Here is an 11976-nt window from a genome sequence, read left to right as displayed (position 1 = left end):
ACCCCACATTCAGGACTATCCCAGATCTTTTCCTCTATGCCTCTTCTTTTGGCCAGTCCTAAATTGTGTTCTTTATAATAAATTGTAATTGTAAGTATGGCATTTTCCTGAGTTCTGTGAGTTTTTCTAGCCAATTATCAAACTTGAGGGGGTTATGGGAACTCCCAAGTTTGTAGCCAGTTGGTCAGAAGTGCAGGAGGCCTGAGGATTCCCAAACTTACAGCTAGCATCTGACATAAGCACAGTCTTGTTGGGGATCTGCCCTGAACCCGTGCAGCCTGCAATAGCTCTGGGTAGTTAGCATCAGAGGTGAACTGCAGTGTTGTGCTGTATGAGTCAGCACTAGGCACTTGTGCACTGTGTGGATGGAATTGATGGACTGGAGGATGCTTTGACCTATTTGGCACTGAAACCATGTTTTTGAAAAAAGAACTTTTTAAACTTAAGGATTATTTTATGGTGGTGTAGACTGAAAAACAATGTGCTGATTTCAGTACTGACAAAGCTTGAGCTAAGGGCTCCATAAGGAAGGGTCTCTGACACCATCATCCAGTGAGCACTCTACTCATGGGCAACAGTTAGCAGTCAACAAATGACTCCTCATCTTTAATTCAATGGTTATGGTGAGAGGAACAATTGTGATGCAGTCAAATTAAGCCAACAGAATACATTCATTTTTCAGCTTATTCTGCAAATAAATTGGCAATATATATCTGCTTTCCATTCTGAAGTTTTCTGACCATCAAGAAGATGCTCACCTCAGCTATTGAAGTTAAAGTGATTACAAAATCAGCTCACCCTGACACTTACAAGGCTGCTAAAAACCATTTCTATGATTCAATGAAACTTGCTCATGTGTCATAGCTCAACAATAGAACATGAACTCTAGATAGCCTAAAGCTGTCACTTCAGAGGTGAAATTTCAAGACGTTACTGCTGAGGCTGTAATATCAGGATTTTATAAGAAAGTCAAAATATGATAGACTAATTGCTGAGAGTTTTCCTTTCTCCAAAGTTTGTGAAGTTCTTCACTCAACCAGAGAATTAGTAGACTTCATATTAGTCAGTTACATTTTAAAACCACCTCCACATGATGCAATAAAAATGGGAAAAAATTATTTTCCAGAGTAGAATGTAATAAAAGAGTACATTAGGAAACCATAAGCTGCTTTATCCCATGCTGACACCCTCCTAATCCTGCTGGCTTTACACCTGACGGAGTGCCAGAAGTCATCTTCAGTGAGAAATCTCCCCAGAAATTCTGAGCTCTTTCCTTCCCCTGAAATCTAGTCAGCAGAGTCAGCAACCACTTGCATTCTTTTTTACTTAGAAGTTTCTAATTTAGCAAAAACAAAAATAAAACAAAACAAAAAATTTGAAAGGAAACATAACAGACTGTGTGTGGTGGCTCATGCCTGTAATCCCAGCACTTTGGGAGGCTGAGGTGGGTGAATCATGAGGTCAGGAATTTGAGAGCAGCCTGACCAACATGGTGAAACCCCATCTCTACTGAAAATACAAAAATTAGCCTGGCATGGTGGCACATTCCTGTAATCCCTGCTACTCAGGAGGCTGAGGCAGGAGAATCACTTGAACCCGGGAGGCGGAGGTTGCAGTGAACCGAGATCACGCCACTACACTCCAGCCTGAGTGACAGAGCAAGACTCCATTTCAGAAAAAAAAAAGAAAGAAAAGAAACATACCAGATGCTGAGTCTGACTTACAGCTGATGTTATCACCATCACGCTCAATATAATAACTTGGTAAGATGTTATCCATTTAACTGATGGATTTATCATTTTAAAATCATTTAAAAATCATTTCCATTAACAATAACAATGGCATTTCTTTGACACTTTTGTAAAACTGATAGCCTGCTTGCTGAGTGGCAATTAACACAGCCCCAAATTTCAAAACTTTATAAATGGCCTAATAGGAGACGGGACATGGGGAATGGCAATGTGAGGATCTAGGTGAATGCTTTTACCAGCAAAGCAAACATTTAACTGGTGAAAGAATAGAAAAACAAAACAAACAAAAAAACCACTTTACATCTCCAGATATTTTCATAGGAGTATGCAGCAAATGGAAAAAGATTGTCAGGTTTTACTAAATCTTGATGCAAAGAGTGTGAGTCTCAGGCATTTGATAGCTGCTCCCATCACCCCACCCCAACTCCAGCTCCATGAGATGGAAGAACTACTCTAGATGGGCACAGGCAAAAAGCTGGGGTCTCCTGCTCTCCTCAGTTTCTACTCTAGGACTATAATTTCATCCTGGAAGGGATAGGCCACTAACATCTCTCATTCTCCACAATCTCATATTGTGGAAGCACTGTTCTGAGCAGGCATGGCCAATGGAATTGGGGCTCCCTTCTCCCACCCAGCTCATGTTCACAGGGTGAGAGCTCTGGTCCAGGTGCAGCAAGCTAAGGCCACTGTCTCTACTACAGCTTGCTCACAGGGAGGAGGTTCTGAGAGGTGACAATATGCTGGTGGCCCTTGCTCTCAGCACCTCCTCAGCCTTGTAGTCCACTCTGGTGGCACTTCCAGGAGCCCTTCAGCCTGCGGCTGCACTGTGGGAGCCCCTCTCTGGGCTGGCCGAGGCAGGAGCCAGCTCCCTTTGCTTTTTCAGGGAGGGGTGGAGGGAGAGGCATGGGCAAGATCTGGGGTTTCATGTGGTGCTCTCAGGCCAGCACGAGTTCCGCTGGGCATGGGCATGGGCTCCACGGGGCCGCACTCCGAGTGGCGGCTGACACCACTGGCCCCAGGCAGTGAGGGGCTTAGCACCTGGGGTGGCAGCTGCAGAGGGTGCGCCAGGTCCCCCAGCAGTGCCAGCCCACCAGTGTTGTGCTCAAATTCTCGCCAGGCCTCAGCTGCATCCCCATGGGGCAGGGCTCCGGACCTGCAGACTGCCATGCCCGAGCCTCCCCGCTGCCGTGGGCTCCTGCGCGGCCTGAGCCTCCCCAGCGAGCGCCACCCTCTCTGCTGTGGTGCCCTGTCCCATCGACTGCCCAAGGGCTGAGGAGTGCAGGCACAGGGCCCAGGACTGGTGGGCAGCTCCGCCTGCAGCCCAGGTGCGGGATCCACTAGGTGAAGCCAGCTGGGCTCCTGGGTCTAGTGGGGACTTGGAGAACTTTTATGTCTAGCTAAGGGATTGTAAATATGCCAATCAGCACCCTGTGTCTAGCTCAGGGTTTGTAAATACACCAATCACTACTCTGTATCTAGCTAACCTAGTGGGGACTTGGAGAATATTTCCGTTTAGCACTCTGTGTCTAGCTAGAGGATTGTAAACGCACCAATCAGCACTCTGCGTCTAGCTCAGGAATTGTAAATGCACCAACCAGTGCTCTGTCAAAACAGTCCAATCAGCTCTCTGTAAAATGGACCAATCAGCAGGATGTGGGTGGGGCCAGATAAGGGAATAAAAGCAGGCTGCGGGAGCCAGCCAGCAGTAACCTGCTTGGGTACCCTTACATACTGTGGAAGCTTTATTCTTTCACTGTTTGCAATAAGTCTTACTGCTGCTCACTCTTTGGGCCCATGCTGCCTTGAAGAGCTGTAACACTTACTGCCAAGGTCTGCAGCTTCACTCTTGAAGCCAGCAAGACCACAAACCCACCACGAAGAACAAATGACTCCAGAGGCGCCACCTTTAAGAGTTGTAACACTCTCTGTGTGGTCGCTGATAGCGAGACCACAAACCCACCAGAAGGAAGAAGCTCCAGGCACATCTGACCGTTTGAAGAAACAAACTACGGACACACCATCTTTAAGAACTGTAACACTCACCGCGAGGGTCTGTGGCTTCATTCTTAAAGTCAGCGAGACCTAGAACCCACCAATTCTGAACACAGTTCCACACCAGTGAAACAGCCAAGAAAGTAAAAGGCAACCATCCACTCAGCCCTGCGGGGAGAAGTGGGATATTATTCCTAGCTCTGGTATAACGGTTCTGAGGCTCTTCCAGGGGAAGGAACAGGTTGTGAGAATAGAGAACTCCACAGCTCTGCCTGAGGTGAACAACCTTGGAACAGAGCAAGGAGAAGTTCATGCCTAAAGATATTGTCAAAAACAATGGCAGTAGTGGTGACAAGTAATGAAGAGGGGGCTGGTAGTTCCAAGATACTAGTAGCAAAGAGCAAAATGGCAGAACAGTCAAAAAATAACAAGGAGTGAAGAAGTCAGCCAAGAAGAGCCCTTCCATGATCAATGTTATCCTTGGGGGTCTAGAAGGCTGTGCACATGCTCTACACTACACCTTCTCAGGAACAATTGAAGCAGGATGAGGGGCAGCCCCAGAAGGGTTCCCAAGCCATGCACCAATCTACCTGCAAAGATTATTTTAGTCTTACTGGATCAGAGGGCTTAAGCACAACTTCTGATCAAATACTAGCTAAAAATAAGCTACTCTGACCCAGGGGTATGACCTAGAAGGCTTGGTTTAAAAATAAAACCATTATCATCCCTGGTGGACTGGAAGTATGCCCACATATCCAACACCATGTCCTGTAAGGAGGAACTGGAGAGAATATCTCCAAGCTTGTCACCCCTGGATGGACATGGGCAAAATGGTAAACGCCCCAAAATGTGAGGGTAATTTCCAAGCCACACACATAAATAATTTGTGAAAACAGGATGAGAATATAACTGGATAAGAGCTTAATCATAATCTTCCACCAATATCTGGTTTATGCAAACCCATATGGAACCCCCAGGAAGCCAGGACAAAAGGTCCTAGAAAAAATATCTGAGCAGGACATCGGAGGCTGCAAACTGTGGGGGAAATTGACTCCACAGAATTAGTCCAGCCCCACCTGATAATCAAACGAAAAGAAAAAAATACTAAGTTCTCAGAAATGGGTAGGGGAATAACATTCAAAGTGGCTATAATACTGTGCTATCTAATATGCTCAATTTCTAACAAAAATTAGGAGACATGCAAGGAAAGAGAAAAGTATAATCTATTCACGAGGGGAAAAAAAGGCAGGTAAAAATCACGGCCTTCAGAAGGAGCTGGTTTGGAATTAGCACACAAAGATTTCAAAGCAGCTATTATCAAAATGTTCTAATAACTAAAGGAAGCTATAACAATAATTCATCATATAGAGAATATTAATAGAGATAATATGATGCTTAATTGTATATTTTACTTTCACTGGACTGATACCCAGATGTCTGGCAAAACACTATTTCTGGGTGTGGTCTTCTGGGAGAGATTAGCATTTGAATCTGTAAAGTGAGTAATATGATTGGGCATTATCCAATCCACTGAGGGCCTGAATAGAACAAGGAGCTAGAGAAAGGATAAATTTGTTCTCTCTGCTAGATTTGGGACATCCATCTTCTCCTGCTTTCAGATATCAGCTGGGCTTCTTGGTCTTTGGACCAGGACTGAGACTTATACCACCAGTCCCCTACCCAGTTCTCAGACCTCAGGTTTGGACTGGAACTACACCACAAGCTTTCCAAGGTCTTCAGCTTGCAAAAGGTAAATCGTGAGACTTCTCATCCTCCATAATCATGTGTGCCAATCCCTCATAATTAATCTTTCTATATACATATACATATATCCTATTGGTTCTGTTTTTCTGGAGAACCTGGTCTAATGCAGGTAGTAATTACTTTTTAAAAAAGAACCACATGAAAAATCTACAGCTGAAAAATACAAAAAGCAAAATGAAAAATTCACTTGAGGGGCTGAACAGTGTATGTGAGTTGACAGAAGAAAGAATCAGCAAACTTGAAGAAAGATCAGTAGAAATTATGCACTTCGAAGAGAGGGGAAAATTAAATAAAAATAAACAGGCTTACTGAAATGTGGGACATCATTACATGCATAAACATAAATACAGTGGAAGTACCCAAAGAGAAGAAAGAAGCAAAAGGGATCAGGAGTTAAGCAACCCACCAGTTAAGCAATCCTGGCTGTGTTCATAAACATGCCTGCCATCAGGAGTTAAGTGGTAGATTTGGCCCTTGCACCACTCATAGCCTCATTGCCTCTGGGCCCACTTTCCCGCCATAATGACCCATTTCCGTTTCTCCATCAGAATTGACTATTCTTTGGCGGCATTCCTTTGCTCATCCTTCCCCTGTTTCCTGGAGTACCCTCTTTTATCACCCTGCTGAGATATCTATCCATATTTTATTACTAAGAAAGAATTTGAGGAATATCCATTTCTTATGCCTGAGAAAGAATTTGCAAGTAATACCTACTATACATGTTACCAACAGTAAGTTAACCAAAATCTGTACCAAACCTTTACAAGTCTAACAATTCTGCCCCCCAAATACATGACAACAACAACAAGAAAAATACTACAGTAATGAACAGTTATGTACTTGACTGCCCCAAAGTTGGGTCCTAAAGATCTGAACACAAAGACTGAGGCAATTTGTTAAATATCATGGCTAAGCATTCAGTCTTGGGTTTCGGTTAACAACTTTTTTTCTTGTTCTGCCTAAAATCCTATTCTAAGATTCTAGAGGAGTCTGTTTCTTTGCTGGCTCTGTGTGTGTGTGTGTGTGTGTGTGTGTGTGTGTGTGTGTGTGTGTGGACATGATTATAATAAAGTCTGAGAAGTGCTCAATTCAGTTGCTGCTTTTTCACTAACAAAAACAAAGCTCAAGCGTCAGCTCCTTTAGAGAGCACTTCCAAACTTTCCAAATAAAATGACCACTTCCTACTATGTTCCTCGCAGGACCCTGCACACACTTCTCTAATTGTAGCTCTATGTATTAATATGTCTGTCTCCCCTTTAGACTGCTGCTTAAGGGCAAGGACCTTTTGCTTCTAGTGTAGCCTCTCACATACAGCACGCCTTTTCTCACTTACAAATCAAATGGAAGAAAGAAGGAAGAAAAGGAGAGAAGGAGGAGAAGATAAAGGGAAGAAGGGAGAGAATGAAGGAGGAAGGGAAGAAGAGAAAAAAGGAATGAAAGAAAGGAAGAGAGGAGGAAAGGAAGAAGGAGGGGAGAGAAGGAAGGAAAAAGGGAAGAAGAGAAAAAAGGAATGAAAGGAAGAGAAAAGGAGGAAAGGAAGAAGGAGGGAGAGAAGGAAGGAAATTGTATATAGCATGTTTCATAAAGCTATGTTGCTCCTGATACTTTTTTTAATAAGCATTTATAATTAACAACTGCGGTTTTCCTAAAAACATGATAGCCCCAATCATTAAAATACAACAATCTATTCAGTTGCTTAACTAGGTCAAAACAATGTTTTCTTATGTCCTGTATCTTCCCAAACAGTCCAACCATTTTCTTTACTAACTGAATCACTCAAAACCACTTGCCAGAGGCAGGAAAACGAAATCAAGTGCCTGGAAATGTCTGCTTCAGCAACCTGACACTTTTAGCAAAAGCTCATGGGAGTGGCTCCTTGAGAGCCTAATCATGTCCCCAAGCAGCCCCCAGTGTCTGAGAATGACTACTGACAACTTGCAGAGGCAGAGAAGATGGGGCCCTAGAGAAATTTCTAAGATCCTGAGCTCGGGAAACAACAAGGAACTCATCCTAGACACTAGCTCTGGGGTCCTTTGCTTCATGCTAACTATTTCTTCTTCACACTTGTGAATACTTCAGGCAGTGTAACAACACTCGTAGCTTTTCATATGTACTATCTCTCAAAGTAATGAAAGGCTTAGTTCTCTAATGCCTGCACAGTGAATCATGTTCACATTAGTGTTCTTTCATTACTCCTCCTGTTGGCAGATCTCCTCCAGAGCCTGATTGGTCACACATAAGTCTGAAGGGTTCCATCCCCAACTGGGAGATGTAATTTAAAGTAAACATCATACCCAAAGTGATGAGTGTTGTGAGCTGTTATTAAAAATATCAGTCCACGGAATAGCTGTGCAGTGTCCTTCACTGGGTAATGATCTGACAAAATAGGTCTTCAGTGTGTGTGATAATACAATTAGAGACCACTTCATGGGCTTTAAAATGTTCTCCAAGGAAGCTTATTGCCAGAGAAGTCTAGAGAAGATGAAGAAGCAAATTTCCAATTCAGAGTCAGATGCAGGCTCTTCGCTTTATGTAAAGAAGGTGGTTCTTGTAGACGTCTTAAGTCATAACAGAGCACTAGTCACTTCAAAATGTGAAAATAGTGACAGTGAAGAAATAATACATTTATTGAAAACTCACTATTTGCCAGGTACTATGTTGTGAGTTTCCCATTAAGTACTCTTTTCACCTCCAGTTAAAGATGAAGAAACAAAGTTTTCATGATTTCAACACTTGCCCAGCTAGTAAGTGGCAGGAGTGGGTCTCCAATCCAGCCTGTTTTACACTGACATATACTGTTACTGTTCTATGGCTTTAAAATCCAAGCATAGCTAGGGTTTAAAAGAAAACAACAATAAAAGAATGACTTAATCCAAAAAGGAACCAAAGAAGCAAAACCATGAAGCAGGAAAGGTCAAAGCAATCTTGTCCAGGACGCTGAGAGTGAGCAAGTGGGACTCCTGCCAGGTTGAAGATGAATGTTCTGGAGAAACTTGCATACCCTGCCTCATCTGATGTCACCTCCAGAACTGTGGAAGAAAAAACGCATTGGCAACAGCTGGCATATGCTTAGGAAGAAAGAACAAATGTCCCATATCAGACACTCAGAACTCTATATAATCATTTTGCCTTTGTGACTCAAACTGTTGTATTAAAATCAGAATTTTATTCTCATATTCGTCTGGCTTAACTTTTGCCTCTAGAAAAATCAATTCTAGAGAGAATGAAGATTTCCAATAGCCCAGAGGGAATTACTAGACACCCTTCACTCCATCCACACAGTGCTAGTATCCAAATTAATCAAATCTGTGTGTAACTATTCCCACCACCCATTCTGGTCTCTGAAGACTGGCTCAGAATTCTATTACATATTTTATTGCCACTCTTGCAAGAGTCAGCTATTTATAATGAAAAATTTTCTGTCATTCCTTTCTGTCACTGTTGGGTGTCAAAGCTGAGGGAAATACGGAAATATTGAAAAATGCTGACTCTTACTAACCTTAAACTGTCTATGCCCATCACTACACTTATGCATGCGTGGGTGCACACATATACTTGCGCACACACATGCATGCACACATGTGCACACACGCACATACACACATGCAGGCACACACATATGCATGTGTACACATGCAGGCCAGGCACACACATGTGCGTGCATGCACACACACATGTATGCACACAATACACACACACGGATGCACACACATGTGCATGCACATATGTATACACGTGCATATGCTGGCACACACATGTAGGCACGTGCAGGCGCACACGCAGGCACACACAAGTAGGCACCCACACACATGCAGGCACACACATAGAGGCACAAACATGCATGCACACGCATATGCAGGCACACACGCATGCAGGCATACAGACACACGTGCAGGCACACATGCCTTTTCTCCCTGAAAATGCATCTGCTCAATGGTTTTTGGTCAAATTTTTGGAATTTTTCAATTTCTTATTCTTTTCAGTTCCCATCTAAGACTCCAGATTCAACTATGTTGTAAAAGACTCTCAGTAGCCTCCTGCCCATTTCTCTGGCACGTTCTGCTCTTCTGAGAAGTCTTAATCCTCCAAAAAAAATGAGGTCCTAGGGAGTCTGAGAGTTAGGAGATCTGAATTCTCTCCTGACAGCTTCCAAAATATAATTGATAAAGACCTATTTGTCTGGCAGCTCAATGCTATCCACTCCTGGTCACAAGTCACATTTCTTCTCCTCAGCCTTGATTTCTACCAAAAAGTCAAAAAACTTATTACGGTTCTAAATCCTAACTTCATACCGAAATATATGGGTCATATGTTTCAAACAGCAGCTCTGCTCAAGAATAGCCAAGTGAGCAAAATTTTGTTCTTTTCACTTGAAAGTAGATTTACAAGTGGATCTTTCTTTGGAAAGAGGGTATGTTCCTAAGACAGGTTTTGAGTCAGAATATTGTAAATACATTTATATAGTAAATGTGTTAGAGTATGCCATTTTAATTATTACCCATCACTTATTTGTTAAAGAAATTCAGATTTTTTTCTAAAATAAAGAAGTAAGGAAGGCACATCTATGCTAGTAAATTATACTGAAAAAACAATGTGGTCCACTGCTTGGAGGAACAAAAAGCTATCTGTTTTTTATTCCCTCACTTGTAACGGTATTCACTTCCACTTACAACTCAAGATGTCCCATTTCCTCAGCAGGAGATCCATGAACACCCTCCAACATCACTGATCTCTCCTGTGGAGAGGATGTCATAGGATGGAACTTTCCATGGTAGATAAAAAGAGTGACCCAGGTCTCCATGAATGAAGAGGATTAATGTGTGTTTGGTCTATTTTCCTGATGGCTTTCTCTATCTTTTAATGTCTTAACTTATTTTTTAAGTGCTGAATACTGGGCCCTATACCTTGTCTCCTGAATAATAATCTTTGTTAGGCCCAAGCATCTGCTTTGTAAATAAACCATACAAATTGGGAGAAAATATATGATCATTTTAATGCCTGAGAGATTATTGGCAATCTCTCAATGCATAAGTTATCTCTTGTATTGCCTCCAAGACATTATAGAACAATACCATAAAAGAAGCCAATCTTCGCAATATAAGCAAATAGACTTCTAATTTGTGTTTACCGTAGCAAAGCAGACAAATGGATTTTGCAGTTTGTAAGATTTCCCCATATGGAGTTAATTCTTGGCACAGTTTTCAGCCTAGTTTGCTGGGAACATTCCTTTGAGTCCCATTTTAAAGGTCTTCCTGTGGTCACCTTTGACCCCTGCTTTGCTTTCCTAAGAAGGGCCTGAGAAAAAGTGATGAGGGAACTCCTTCCAGACATGCTATGCAATTGTTTGTATTCATTCTTGTCCTTAATGTTGTTTTTTTCTTCTGATAGACTGCTAAGAGCAATCGGATAAGGAGGATTTAAGATTTAAGTTTCACAGGACATCAGATGTATGTTTTCTCTGTATATCTAGTTTGAGGAATTCATGTGTCATGTCATTTTCCAGAGAATATCATTAAAAAGTCAACACCAACACTAATTGATATTCCCAGACATAACTACCAACAAACCCATGTTCCAACAGGACACACAACGTAAGCATGTGGCTGAAATTCCTCAGATACAATATAGCCATTACATTCACTCAGTCATGCAGTAAATATTTATTAAACACCCAGACAAAGGCAGTGCTAAGTGAGTAAGAGAGACATGAAACTTGTCCCTGTAATGACAACACTCAAGTGAGAAAACAGACAATTCAGTAATTAATTAATTGCAACTCTGTCATAGGTGGGTCTACCAGGAAGTTCACTTCCTCTGAACTGGGGAGAAGTCAGCAAAGTTTCCTTGAAGAATGGGCTTAAGCTGTGACCTCACTTCCTCAGAGGATTACATAGGCCAAGAGAGGCGAACAATGATGTTCTATGCAAGGGAGGACAGAAGTGCAAACGCTACAAGACCCAAGATGTCTTGGCAAGTTGAAGAAACAAAAAGGAGGACAGTGATGTAATCAGGCCTGATAGATAAGGAGGAGAGTATCAAGAGACATGGTGGTAAGACATATACAGACCAGCCAGAAAAAGAGAATTGAGAATCACTGAGGTAGAGAAATGAGATTTATGGTTTTTAAAATTGATTATTTCACTACTGTGAAACATGGGTTTAGAGAACAGAAAGCCAGGATGCAGGATGATGAATTAGGAGTCTGCAGATAAGGAATATATTGTCTTTAATGAAATTTTAAAAAGTGATATATAAATGTACATATGTCTGTCTACACATACTCATGTGTGTGTATATATATGTATATTCTACACATACCTACATATGTGTGTGTGTGTATACATATATATGTATATAATATACTATAAACATATGTATTTATAATAGTCTACACACCCACATATATATATACGTGCATATATATATGTATACATATGTAGGTATGTGTACTCAAAAATATGCCTTTTGA

Source organism: Macaca nemestrina, chromosome 16, assembly GCF_043159975.1.
Source record: "Macaca nemestrina isolate mMacNem1 chromosome 16, mMacNem.hap1, whole genome shotgun sequence".
NCBI classification, from domain to species: Eukaryota; Metazoa; Chordata; class Mammalia; order Primates; family Cercopithecidae; genus Macaca; species Macaca nemestrina.
The sequence above is the reverse complement of the archived record's forward strand: the minus strand, read 5'-3'. Positions refer to the sequence as shown.